Source organism: Mesocricetus auratus, unplaced genomic scaffold, assembly GCF_017639785.1.
Source record: "Mesocricetus auratus isolate SY011 unplaced genomic scaffold, BCM_Maur_2.0 Super-Scaffold_100676, whole genome shotgun sequence".
NCBI classification, from domain to species: domain Eukaryota; kingdom Metazoa; phylum Chordata; class Mammalia; order Rodentia; family Cricetidae; genus Mesocricetus; species Mesocricetus auratus.
In genome coordinates, this window is record NW_024429266.1 from 26,582,218 (window position 1) to 26,596,037 (window position 13,820).

Here is a 13,820-nt window from a genome sequence, read left to right on the forward strand (position 1 = left end):
TAACACTGACTTCTCAGTGGAGACCCTAAAAGCCAGAAGGGCCTGTACAGATGTGCTTCAGACTCTAAGAGATCCCAAAGTCATAGCACTAAGTGTCTACCTAAAGAAACTGAGGCGTTCTCATACTAGTAATGTAATAGCAAGCCGGGCGGTGGTGGCACACGCCTTTAATCCCAGCACTCTGGAGGCAGAGACAGGCAGATCTCTGTGAGTTCGAGACCAGCCTGGTCTACAAGAGCTAGTTCCAGGACAGTCTCCAAAGCCACAGAGAAACCCTGTCTCGAAAAACAAAAAAAAACAAAAAAACAAACAAACAAAAAAAGGTAATATAATAGCACACATGAAAGATCTAGAACAAAAAGGAGTAGACAGGAAGAAATAAACTCAGGGCTTAAAATCAATAAAATAGAAACATAAATAATACAAAGAATCAGTAAAATAAGAGTTTATTCTTTGAGAAAATCAATAAGATTGAGAAACCCTTAGTCAAATTAACTGAAAGGTAGAGAGAGAAGATCCAAATTAACGAAATTAGAGATGAAAAGGGGGATATAAAAACAGGCACTGAGGAAATTCAGAGAATCACAAGGGCATACTTTAAATCCTGTACTCCACCAAATTGGAAAATCTAAAAGAAATGGATACTTTTCTCAATATATACCAACTATCAAAGTTAAATCAAGATCAGATAACCAATTTAAACAGATCTATAACCCCTCATAAAATAGAATAAGTAATCAAGTCTACCAACTGAAAAAAGTCCAGGGCCAGATGGTTCTAGCACAGAATTCTACCAGACTTTAAAAGAGGAGTTAATACCAGTACTCCTCAAATTAGCCTACAAAACAGAAACAAGGAATATTGCTCAATTTGTTTTATGAGGCCACAGTTACCTTGATACCTTAACCACATAAAGACCCAACAAAGGAGAATTGCAAACCAAATTCACTTATAAACATAGATACAAATATTCTCAATAAAATATTTGCAAACTGAATTCAAGAACACATCAAAAAGATCATTCACCATGATCAAGTAGGCTTCATCACAGGGATGCAGGTATAGCTTAATATACATAAATTGATAAATGTAATCCACCATATAAACAATCTGAAAGACAAAAACTGCATAATCATCTCATTAAAAGGAGAAAGGACGGCCAGGCGGTGGTGGCGCATGCCTTTAATCCCAGCACTCGGGAGCCAGAGACAGGTGGATCTCTGTGAGTTCGAGGCCAGCCTGATCTACAGAGCAAGTTCCAGGACAGCTTCCAAAACAATACAGAGAAACCCTGTCTTGAAAACAACAACAACAACAACAAAAATTCTAGCAGGGAACTCCTACAGCCTACAGATGATAAATTGTTTCATCAAAGTACAAAATAGGATACAAAACTAACTCACAAAGATCAATATATACAAATGACAAATGGACTGAGAAAGAAATAAGGGAAACACCCTTCACAGTAGCCTTAAAAATATAAAATATCTTGAGGTAGCATTATTCAAGCAAGTGAAAGACTTACATAATAAAAACTTTAAGACATTGAAGATGTCAGAGATGGAAAGATCTCTCATGCTCATGAATCAGTAGTAAAATAGTAAAATGGCCATCTAAACAAAATCATTCAACAGATTCAAGGCAATTCCTATCAAAATTCCAACACAATTCTTCAAAGATCTTCAATATAATTTTCAGCTTCATATGGAAACACACACACAAACAACTACAAACAACAACAACAAACAAACAAGATAGCTAAAACAATCCTGAATAATAGAAGAACTGCTGGAGGTCATGCCACCCCCAAATGCAAATTGTACTACAGAGCTATAATAATAAAAACATCATGGTATTGGCACAAAAATAGATACCTTGATGAATGGGATCGAATTGAAGACCCAGACACAAATCCACACACGTATGGGCACCTGACTTTTTATTTAAAAGTCAGAAACACACATTAGAAAAAAAGCAGTATCAGGCTGGAGAGATGGCTCAGCAGTTAAAGGCTAGGCTCACAACCAAAAATATAAGAAAAAGACAGCATCTTGAACAAATGGTGCTGGTTAAACTGGATGGCTGCATAAAGAAGAATGAAAATAGATCCATACTTATCACCCTGCACAAAACTCAACTCCAAAAGGATCAAAGAATCAACATAAGACCAGATACACTGAATCTGATAGAAGAGAAATTGGAGAACAGCCTTGAACTCATTGGCACAGGAAAAGACTTTTTGAACAGAACACTGATAGCACAGACACTAAGATCAACGATAAATAGGACCTCACGAAAGTGAAAAGTTTCTACATGTCAAAGGACAGTATTATTTGCACAAAGTAGCAGCCTACAGAATGGGGAAGGATTTTTACCAACTACACATTCAGCAGAGGGTTAATATCCAAAATATATAAAAAATTTATAAACTGGATATCAAGAAAATAAATAATCCAATTTAAAAAACGGGCTAAGGATCTAAACAGAGAATTCTCAAGAGAGGTTACTCAAATGGTTGAGAAGCACATAACGGAATGTTCAACATCCTTAGCATCAGGGAAATACAAATAAAAACTACATTGAGATTTGAGATTTCATCTTATACCAATCAGAAGAGCCAAGATCAATAAAAAAAAATGACAGCTCATGCTAGTGAGGATGTGGAGTAAGGGGAACACTCATTCACTGCTGATGGGAGTGCACACTTGTACAGCCACCATGGAAACAGTAGGTTAGTTCACATGCCCAGTGGTAGATGGCCAACAGAAAATAAAATTAAGAACATCTTTGGAGGTTCCTTTTCTCATAATGCCATGCTAGGACTTCTGTTTTTAATTTTTTTAAATCTTATTTTATCCTTTTCTTTAAAATTTGTTTTTCTTAAGACTGTGTTTCTCTGTGTATCTCTGGCTGTCCTGGAAATTGCTCTGCAGACCAGGCTGGCCTTGTACTCAGAGATCTGCCTGCCTCTGCTGGAATTAAAGGTGTGCTCTACCACCACCCAGCTATTATATTTTATTATATATTATATTATATATATTTATATGTAATATATGAAATATATTAGAATATACTTTATATATTCACTATACATACATATATACACATAAATATGTATATATGCATATATATATTATTTTTTACCCTATAGGAATTGCATGTATATATGACTTCTGGTTTTGTGTCTTTGTGGGAATCCTGAATGGATCTCTGCATCTGTATTTATTTCTTGTGTCATTTCTTGGGTGCTTCTCCTTCTGCTTACTTTGTCCTTTTCTAATTTGTTTGTTTTTGTTTTAGATGTCAGTTTCTTTTCTAAGGAGAGGCAGAAAAGGGAGGGTCTGGATGGGCGGGGAGGTGGGTGTGGGGAGGAGGTGGGAGGCGTGGGGGGGAGGGGAAACCATAATCAGAATATATTGTGTGAATGGGGGAAATCTATTTTCAATCAAAGAAAAACAACAACAAAATTCCAACAATGCAAAAACTCACAAGCCCCGCCCAAAAAACAAAGCAGAGCCAAACAAAACAGAAAGAAGGAAGAAATGCAAAAAGGAAAATGAAATCTACTCTGCTGGTCTGAGCAGTGCTGGCCTCAGAGTCTTCAGAGGAAGCCTCATTCCTGGAAAAGGTTGCACAGGACAGAATAGGAAGCACAGCTGCTAACTTGGGGTTGGTTCCCAGTCAGCAGGAAGGAACTGCCCTACCAGAAAAATAGAGTAATCACATATGTTTCTTAATATTTTTAAGAAGTGAGGGAAACATTAGCCTACTTGGCGTACTTGAAAATGTCTAGAGACCTCTAAAATGAGTATTTCCATGCTATATGACTAGAGATATTTTAAAGATAAAAATAAAATCTGGATCTGGGAATTGGGGGCATGACTCAGTGAGTTCAGCATGCAAGTGAACTGGGTTCAATTCCTAACACCAAGATAATACGTAAATAGCAAATATAACAGAGACTTGGGGAAGATGCTAGAGCTAGAGCTAAGACGGCCTCAGGGTATATAAACTGATGATATGACCACTCCATGATATGGTTAAGGGGGAGGTTTTTATTGTAGATAGGAAGAGAGAACAATCAGAAGCATCTGAAGAGTCCAGAACAGGGATTGGACATGTTTAGCAGACTGGAGAGAGAGAAAGAGAGAGAGAGAGAGAGACAAAGACAGAGACAGAGACAGAGACAGAGAGGAGAGAGAGACAGAGACAGAGACAGAAACACACACACACACAGAGAGAGAGAGAGAGAGAGAGAGAGAGAGAGAGAGAGAGAGAGAGAGAGAGAGAGAGAGATTGAAAATTGCAGGGTTATAAGGAGAATGAGTAGCTGGGGAGAAGGAGAGAAGGACTAGGATGCTAGCTTGGACTCTGAAATGTGTAACTGGTACTTGTGATAGTGAGGGAGCCTGGAGGTCAACATAGTCATCACAGACAACCCATTTGTTCCTTCTGTCACTGATAAGGGCAATGATTTCTTTTGGTAATGAGCAACAGGCTTCATAAGTTCTATCTAACCACTAGAAATCCTCCTATAATCCAGAACTGTCTTTTAGAGTTTAGGATTGATTTAGTTGATCTGATTGGCTAGGCGGGTATCTCCTTTCTCCCTCACTGCTCCACTCAAGTCCATTCCAAAGCTCAGATTAGGTTGGTGGAATAGGACGGTAGGTCTTCAGTCAAGGATATAAGAGTACCTGCATTCCCCTGCCAGAACCTTCAAATAAGCTCTCAAATGCACATGGCATTTGCCTATAATTCCAATACTTGGGAGGCAGAGACAGCAAGAACCACATGGCCAAAGCTGCCAAGTTCTGCTGCTTACTAGGGCTAGAACATGCCCCCCTTGTTCAACTACATTTTTACCAGTTTTCTGTTTTCCATGGTTACCTTTACTGTTTGAGTTTGGCTGTCCTTCAACTTGCTCTGTAGACCAGGCTGGCCTCAAACTCAAAGTGCTGGGATTAAAGGCACTACCACACACCTGGCTCTAAGATTTTCTTCAATTCCTTTTCACAGGTTGGAATCTGGAGGACATTACTAAGTGGAATATGCCAGGCACAGAATGATAAATACTGCATGATGTCACTCATGTATAGAATCCCAAAATACTGAACTTGTGTAGGTAGAGAATGCATTTGTGGTTATCAAGGCTTGGGACATGGTAGAGGAATAAGATTTTGGTAATGGTATAAAGTTTTAGCTAGATAAGACTGAACAAGTTTTGAAAATCTAATGTACACTGTGGTGTCTTGTGGAATAGTATTTTAACTAGGCAAAGGTGTGTTACATTTGTTTATGCTGCAGAATATTACTTTAACTATGAAAAGATGTGCTACTTTTGGTTTTGCTGCATTTGTTTAATTACATAGAGACGTGTTGCATTTGTTTCTTTCACCTTGCCTGTCCAAGGCACCTGACTGGTCTAATAAAGAGCTGAATGGTGAATAGCTAGGCAGGAGAGGGATGGGCGGGACGGAGTTGACACTGCTACAGTGACTACAGGTAGTTATGTATGCAGCACTTGTAAAATGCTAATTTTTTTGAAAGAGGAGTGTGATAATCTTGCTGTATGAGGTTATGTGGGTGTTTACTGCCTGATTTAATAATCACAATTTATTATGAAACTATACCTACAGCCTCAAAATATCTTATCAAGGCTGAGAACATAGCTTAATGTCTTGGATTTGATCACTAGAAATAGACTACAAAAGTGCTAAAGTAGTTACCTTTAAATGGTGCTTGACATTTCTCTCTTGCAGGCAATTTCAAGGTCCTTGTCTCAAAAGATTTTGCTCAGGGTCCAAAAAGAGATGCCACAATAAGCGCAGAGTCTAAGGCTGAGGGCTATAGGAAAGAATCTTCTCAAACCATGTTATTCTATACATGTGCTCTTTGTTGTACTCTCTATGGTTCTCTTTTCTAATTCTTTTGTCCTAATGTCTATAATTTTTAGCTCTAATTCTCTGCCTCAACTTTAATTCTGTTTCATTTTTTTCTTTTACGTTTTTTTACTTCCTTATTTTTCCTACATAATTATCCTTTTATATTTCTGCCAGCTTTTTCCTCCAGCTACTACCTCCCTAGTCCTCTTTCCAAATCCCTCGTCCCTCAGAGAAGCAAAAGATAATAATTACAGAGATAGGGTTTTTTCATATTGAAAGTTTTATTGAGGGGGAGGTAAGAAAATACGGGAAGGAAAGAGAATTGAGGTAGAGACACAGAGACAGAGAGAGGACAGAAGAGAAGGGGGAGGGGTAAGAGCCAGGAAAAGTCCTGTCTGTCCCTTCAGAGGAACAGCAGGAAAGAGAGCCAGAGTGAGTCTTTTACTGGTCAGAAGCACATTCTTAAGCTAAGCAATACAGGTAGAGCCATTGTCACAGCAATATAAGGTTCCAAGGCCATAGGAACCAGACAGGGAGGGCACAGTGCCCAATGACAACTTTAAGATTCAGATCTATGGTTAGTAGACTGGCAAGTGAAGAATTGGCATGCTTTTCTTAATAACCTTGGTTGGACATTTGTGACTCTGACCTTGTACATAGTTATAAGGTTTCAAACTTATGATCTATTTACAAAATGCCTTTAGTCTGAACTTGCTCTAAAGTGAAAGTGAGTTAATTGTGTGCAGTTAGTCTGAGTAAGAGAACAAGGCAGGCTATGAGTCCACAGTCCTTGTGGGACAAATAGATCTGCATATGAGGCATGTCCCAGTATATATTCTATATGTCAAAATTATATAGCCAAAGAAAAGTCATCTAGACTAGATAATGTGCCCAGCAGATGGAATGTTTTCACCAGATAAACACACAAGCAGTGGGAAAACACCCAACGCTATTCTAGGGAAGAAGTGTAGTTCTTAGGGACGAATGAAGTGACTCATGAGAGAAATTACAGACAGGAGCAACTGGTCTCCACAGCCAGTGATCCCATGGCCTTGCCAAGTGGGGTTACTCCATCAGGAATCATGTGTCTGGTGGGTTGACCTGTGAAACACTACTTAATACCTGCTGTAGCCGGGCGTTGGTGGCACACACCTTTAATCCCAGCACTGGGGGGGGGGGGGGAAGAGGCAGGCAGATCTCTGTGAGTTTGAGGCCAGCCTGCTCTACAGAGCGAGTTCCAGGACAGCTTCCAAAACAATACAGAGAAACCCTGTCTTGAAAAAAAAAAAACAAAAACAAAAACAAAAAACAAACCAAACAAAAACCAAACCAAAAAAAAAAAAACCAAAACAACAATAACAACAAAACCCACCTGCTATATCTCTCATGGCCCCTGACAGGTAATATTCTTCCTTTGTCCTATACTTTTAACAACTTAATTATAAGTCATGGCGATATTCTTCTATCACCATGTGTCTTACAGTGTGTGAATGCTTCTTGTACATGGATGTCCATGTCATATCCAAGATTTGAGAAGTTTTCTATTGTTGTTTTACTGAAGAGTTCTCTGTGCCTCCAACCCATAGCTCTTCTCCCTCAGGCGTGCCAATGATCTGGATACTTGGTTTTTCAAGGTTATCCCAAAGGTCTTGTGTTATTTTCTTCATGCCTTGTCTTTTATTCTTTGTGTCTGACACTAACAGTTCCAAAGATCCGTCTTCAAGCTGTTACTCTCTCTTCTGTTTCATCTAATCCACCTGACCTTCAGTTTCTCGTGTCCTCCGTGATTTCTGTCTGGTTCTCTTGCAAATTCTGTGCTGCCTTCTTTAATTCACTTAAAAACTGTTAGTATTTTTTCATTTTTCTCATATTTCTATGTTGAGACTAGTTCATTTTGGGGATGAGTATCTTTTATGGGATTATATGATGGCTTCCTTAGTGACTTTCTCTTGATAATAAAATGTGTCTTGGGAGGTATCAGTCCTGTTTTTGACTCACAGCACAAATTCTCATTCTTGTCATAATCTCCATGGCTATTTTTCCATCAGGTATTTCCCTCATATGACTCTAATGCCACAGAGCTAGAATTGGAAGACTAACAGCTGCTTGCTCCACCCCCCCTTAAAGATTTATCTTTATTTTATGTGTGAGAGTTTTTGCCTGCATGTATATCTGAGTATCACATACCTGCTGCCTGGTGTCCACTGAGGCCAGAAAAGGGTATCAGATCTCCTGGAATGCGGTAGCTAATAAGAGTTGTGAGTTGTCATGTGTGTGTTGGGAATTGAATCCACCCATATTCTCTGCAAGAACAGCAAGCACTGTTAACTGCTGAACCATCTCTCCAGCCTCTTGAGAGCCTTTAAATAACTCTTTCGAAGCCAGGTGGTGGCACATGCCTTTAATCCCAGCACTCAGGAGGCAGAGGCAGGCGGATCTCTGAGTTCAAGACCAGCCTGGTCTACAAGAGCTAGTTCCAGGACAGCCTCCAAAGCCACAGAAACCCTGTCTCAGAAAAACAAAAAACAAACAAAAAAAACCCTCTTCCGACATGTTCTCATGTAGTCCCGGTTGACTGCAAACTCATCATGTAGCTGAGGATGACTCTTTCCTGACTTATGATACCATAAATTACCTTTATGTTTTTGAACTTTATGTACAAGGTGTATGCCTCTGGTTTTCCCTTTCATTTGTGGTATTAACTCATCTCACTGAGTGTGCATCAGTATTTGTTTAATGCTTTAGTGCTCTGCCATCTGACTATACCTCAAAGTATTCATCCATTTTACTATTGATATATGAGCTTTCCAGTTTTATGCACTATATGTAATACTTCTAAGAACATTCTTTTCTTCTGAGAGGACTCGCTACATAGCCCAAGCTGGCCTTGAACTCGAAGCCCTCCTCAGTTTCCTAAGTGCTGGGATTAAAGGGCTGCATCATTACCCATGACTTTAAAGCACATTCTTGTATATGCTGTTTGATGAACATATGTATACATTCCTTTCAGGCACACACTTACTTTTGGAATTGCTGGGATGCACATACATTGAGCTTTTTGGTAACAACTCTCATTTAGTTTTTGCTCATAATCATAAACTGAACTCTGCAATTGAGGTTGTCTTAGAGGAGAATAAAGAAGATATGGAACCCACAGGAGTGCAGTGAGAGCTCAGATCCTGGGGCACTGGGCATGTGGGGAGGGCATGTTCCTGCGTGATGGAAGGCACAGTCTGCTGGGCAGAATGCACAAGTCAGAGGCATTTTTAGAGCTGTCCACAGTCAACAATTGTAATCTTCCTGTTGATCTTGAGTCCAAAGATCTCCATTGCTTCTATGATGCCCATTTGCTCCCCAAAAACCACATGCTTCTTACCTAATCACCCATCTTGGCAGTGAGAGGAAAACTGGGAACTCTGTGTTTTCTCCAACATTTTCCATAGACAAGATATCAAGACGCTAAGCTTGAGGATGAACTTAAATTTCTTCCCACTTGGTGCCAGTGCCATTATGGCCTGTAAGGGAACCACCCCGGCACATAAATTCTGAAATAATTCTAGGAGAAGAGGAACTCCCATAACCAAACCCTCTCTATCTGAGGCTCAGAGCACAAAAGTTTTATGCTGTCTTTGGATCATTGTCTGTAAATGGCTAAGTGATGTCAACAAAGGGCTTGCCATCATGGTGTTGAAGAACATAGTGGAGTTGACCAGGGCTGCCAGTAAGAGAGTAAGAGAATACAGTAGAGAGCATCTCCTGCAAAACTTGGATTTTTAAAAAATATTGTGTGTGTGTGTGTGTGTTTGTGTGTGTGTGGTGTAGGCATACATATGTATGGGTGTATGTGCCTCTGTGTACATGGGAAGCCAGAGGATAATATGCTTGGTGTCCTGAAAACTCTACCTTATTTTTTTGAGGCAGGCTGTCTCACTGAACTTTAGCCTGGCATTCGGCAAGTCCCAGTGATTCTTCTGTTTCTCTCTGGTGCTGGGATATAGCATAGGAAGTGCATTAGATTTACTTTTTGTTTTTCCAGAAGGACCAACTAGGTCCAGTGATTGGCAATTATGGAGAGGGGGAGGCAAATACAATCTAAGGATGAATATTCCGTCTAGGAAGTTTTAGAAGTACTGGATGACTAACTGCCTGTGAGAAGGCAATTAGTATTCTTTTTTGTTCTGGAACTCACTATGTAGACCATGCTGGTCTTGAACTCACAAAGAGCCTCCTGCCTCTGTGCTGACATTAAAGGCTTGTACTACCATTCCTGGCCACTTAATGCTCTCTTAAGATACATTATTTTTTCAAGTCTAAGAGAATTTCATACTTTTTTTTTAACTCATGCATGTGTGTATGTGTCTGTCTGTTTACATGCCACATGTGTTATGGTTACCATGGAGGCCAGAAGAGTGAGTGTGTCATATCCTCTGAAGCTGGAGTTGCAGGCAGCTATGAGCAGGGAACTGAATTTTGTTTACCTAGAAGAGTAGCAAGCTTTCTTAACCACTGAGCCATCTCTCCAGCCACAAAAATGTATTTTGACCATATTTAATCCACATTCTAATCTCCTGCACTTAATTTCTTTTTATTTACTAGAAATGGCACAAGCATAGGGGCCTGAGTTTGGAACCCTAAAGAACATGAAAGTGGCAAAAGCCCTGGGTGTGTGGAGCTTCCTCAAACTCCCTGGTCTGTCCGTGTGCCAATCAATCATGAGTGACCTTGCCTGACAATAAGGACTGAGAGAGACCAAGAAAGGATATCTATCTAGTGTCAGCCTCTGGCTTCCACACACATACATCCACACCCACAAGTACATGTTACCCCCACCCCACAAGCATGCTAATATTCTGTTGTTCTAAATAATCTGATTTGAGGACTTGGCGCAGTTTTCTGTTATGATTACTAAGCAAGGAAAGCAGGTGCATTTTGAGATTAAAAAGATGAAAGTAAAAGTGAAACCAGAATTATTATTGTGTATATGAGATAGGCACAATGGACTCACATAGCCCAGGCCAGCCTCAGACTTTATCTGTAGTTGATCTCCTGATCTTGCTGCCTCCATTTTCCAAATGCAAGGGATCACAGGAGTACACCAACACACATGGAAGATTATTTGTTCATCATCTTTTTTTGCTTTGTTTTTTTTTCTCTCGAGACAGGATTTCTCTGTGACTTTGGAGGCTGTCCTGGAACTAGCTCTTGTTCTTTTTTTCTCTTGAGAAAGGGTTTCTCTGTGACTTTGGAGGCTGTCCTGGAACTAGCTCTTGCAGACCTAGCTGGTCTCGAACTCAGAGAGATGTGCCTGCCTCTGCCTCCTGAGTGCTGGGACTAAAGGCGTGAACCACCACAGCCCGACTTGTTCATGATCTTAAAAGGCAAGTATATCTAAAATAAATAGCTGAGAGTTTTTCTTATGATCTAAGAAAAAAATAGAAATTTTCTATTTTAGAAGAACCTTTCTGCTCTGAGTTCTGTTAGTAAATAATAGTGGCAGAGATATTCACTCTCCACAGACTCACCACAATGCTGTAACAAATTATGAACTTTACTGGTTGCCTTGGAACTCACTGGGTAGACCAGACTGACCTTGAATTTAGAGGTCTACCTGCCTCTTCCTCCCAAACACTGGAATTAGGGTTACCAGGTGGTGGCGGCAGCACACACCTTCAATCCCAGAACTCAGGAGACAGAGACAGGTGGATTTCTGAACTCAAGGCCAGCCTGGTCTACAGAGCAAGTTCCAGGACAGTCTGAGAAATAAAAACCTGACACCTTGGGGGATACTATAACCTATAGAAAAGATTAATCCTATCATTTTGAGTGCCTGTGGATGGTCCCCTGAATTCATTGCTTGTCCAATTCTATCACAGTCAAGCAGAATGTAAGTGTAAGCACTGGGGAAATACAGACAGGAATGAGGACTACTCCAAAGAAAAGAGCAAGTGAGGATGCAAAGACACCACACACATTTTCTGGATAAATCAGAGTGTACCTTTCATTGTTTTAGAAAAACTAGCAGTACCAAGACATGAAGATTGTGGAGAAATTAGGGTTAGTTATACCCATTATTTCCCTATTCATCTCCTATCGAATTTTCTGCTAGTTTTTCAGGTTATGGTCAACTTTTCATCAACATTGTAGTCATCTTTAAACAGAGAACAGAAGGGAAATAGACTGAAAAGAATGGTGTCACAAAAGCTTGCTTGAATACTCTATCTGGCAACTTCTCTTCTGAGTTCTTAATGGTTTTAGTGCCTATAAATTTCTAGGTCACTATCACCTTGGCCAGTTCATATTGTCTCCCTCTGAACTGTAACTCACTCTTTATAATTCACAGCATCTTTCTAGCATCTTCACATGGTAGGCACTCACTAGCTGACTTGATGAAAAAGGAATGGGAAGCAAATAAGGCAAGTTAGAAATACAGAATACCCAAGGCAAACAGGATGGGGTCCCAGTTAAGCCTGCAAACTTTTAATTTGGCTAAAAGGCTGGCTGATATATAAACATTGAACTTGATTACCACTCTCCTCTGACATCTGTTAGCTGTGATACTGGATGGTTTCTCTCCTTTAGCTCTGCTATTCCCACATACCTCTGTTCTCCAAGGCTGAGGAAAGCTTGAGCCTAGATTAGGGACTAGATCTTTCAGGAATGCAGAGAACAGGAAAGGGGTCTGGTGACATTATTTTGAAGACAGCAGAAGTGCCATGTCTGTCCATACCTGACCCATCAAATGACAGTTTTGTCAAAAAGCCGTTTTCCAGGCCACACCCTCATCAGAAGCGCATTGTTTCACGTGTACTGACTATGATTCTGATTGGCTGGTGTCACCTTCCCCTCCCCCGCCACTATGAGTGGCCTACTGCTCTTCAAAGACTGGCTCAATTTCAGGTTCTTATGTCTGTACATGTGAGGCAGTTGGAGAGTTTGAAACAACCCTACACTTTACACAGCTCTTTCTTTGACCATGTGGAGGGTAACAGAATTTAGGCCACAGTCAATAGTTGACTATCATCAAAAGAAACATCTCTTAAGCAAGTGTCCAATTTTAGTCAATGGTTTCACCATACCCTTGCTTTTGTTACGCAACCTTTGTTACCACTGATTAATTTCATTCTGAAAATGTGAATGGAAAATTACATAAATACTCTGTTTTGAAATTACAGTTCTTAGTGCATAACGAAATCTCACTGTGTCCTGTCTAGGACAGGAATCATCCTTCTGTCCAGTATATTCACTCTGTACGTATGACTGGCATGGCAGATTCGTCAGCATTTTGCCACAATTGTCCCATTTTATTACTGTTGTCATTAATTTCTTACTGAAAAACTGTCATAGATGTATAGACACACTATATGCTGAACATCTGATATTTATGTTTCAGCACTCCACTGGGGTGGGTAGGTCTTAGAATAAACAAAAAGGGCACTACTGTAGTGATCAGTTTGTACCAGGGCTATGAATTTCACTGGCTGTAATGAATTTACTACTTGTGAGGTGAAGTTTTGACAAATTATATGTCTGTCTGTTTTGAATGGTTAAGTGTGTACTTCTAACTAAATTTACTCCAAGATCACTTAATTTACTTAATTTACTCCAGGATCTACTGAGGTCCTATAGGGATTTAAGTTTTCTTAATCTAGTGGGACACTGGCAAATTATGTTTTAAAAGGAGCTGTCCTGGTTAGTTTCATGTCAATCTGACACAAGCTAGAGTCATCAGAGAGGTGGGAACCTCAATTGAGAAAATGCCTCTATAAGATCACTAGCCTGTAAGGCAATTTGTTAATTAATGATTGATGTGAGTGGGTTCAGCACATTGTAGGTGGGGCCACCCTTGGGCAGGTGGTCCTGAGTTTTACAAGAAAACAGGTTGAGCATGCTATAGGAGCAAACCGGTAAGCAGCACTCCTTCATGGAGCCTCTGAA

At 40.0% G+C, this 13,820-nt stretch overlaps 1 protein-coding gene across 1 annotated transcript in view; it reads right to left on the minus strand.

Moving 5' to 3' along the window:
* Positions 1–12,655, minus strand: part of Adcy10 (adenylate cyclase 10) — a 76,252-nt gene extending 63,597 nt beyond the window's left edge. Inside the window, exons 1-2 of the mRNA XM_040738628.1 lie at positions 12,484–12,655; positions 5,730–5,847 (exon numbers count right to left, since the gene is read on the minus strand). The gene's annotated coding sequence lies outside the window, so the exon portion shown is untranslated. The remainder of the gene's footprint in view (positions 1–5,729; positions 5,848–12,483) is intronic.
* Between the last annotated feature and the right edge of the window lie 1,165 nt (positions 12,656–13,820).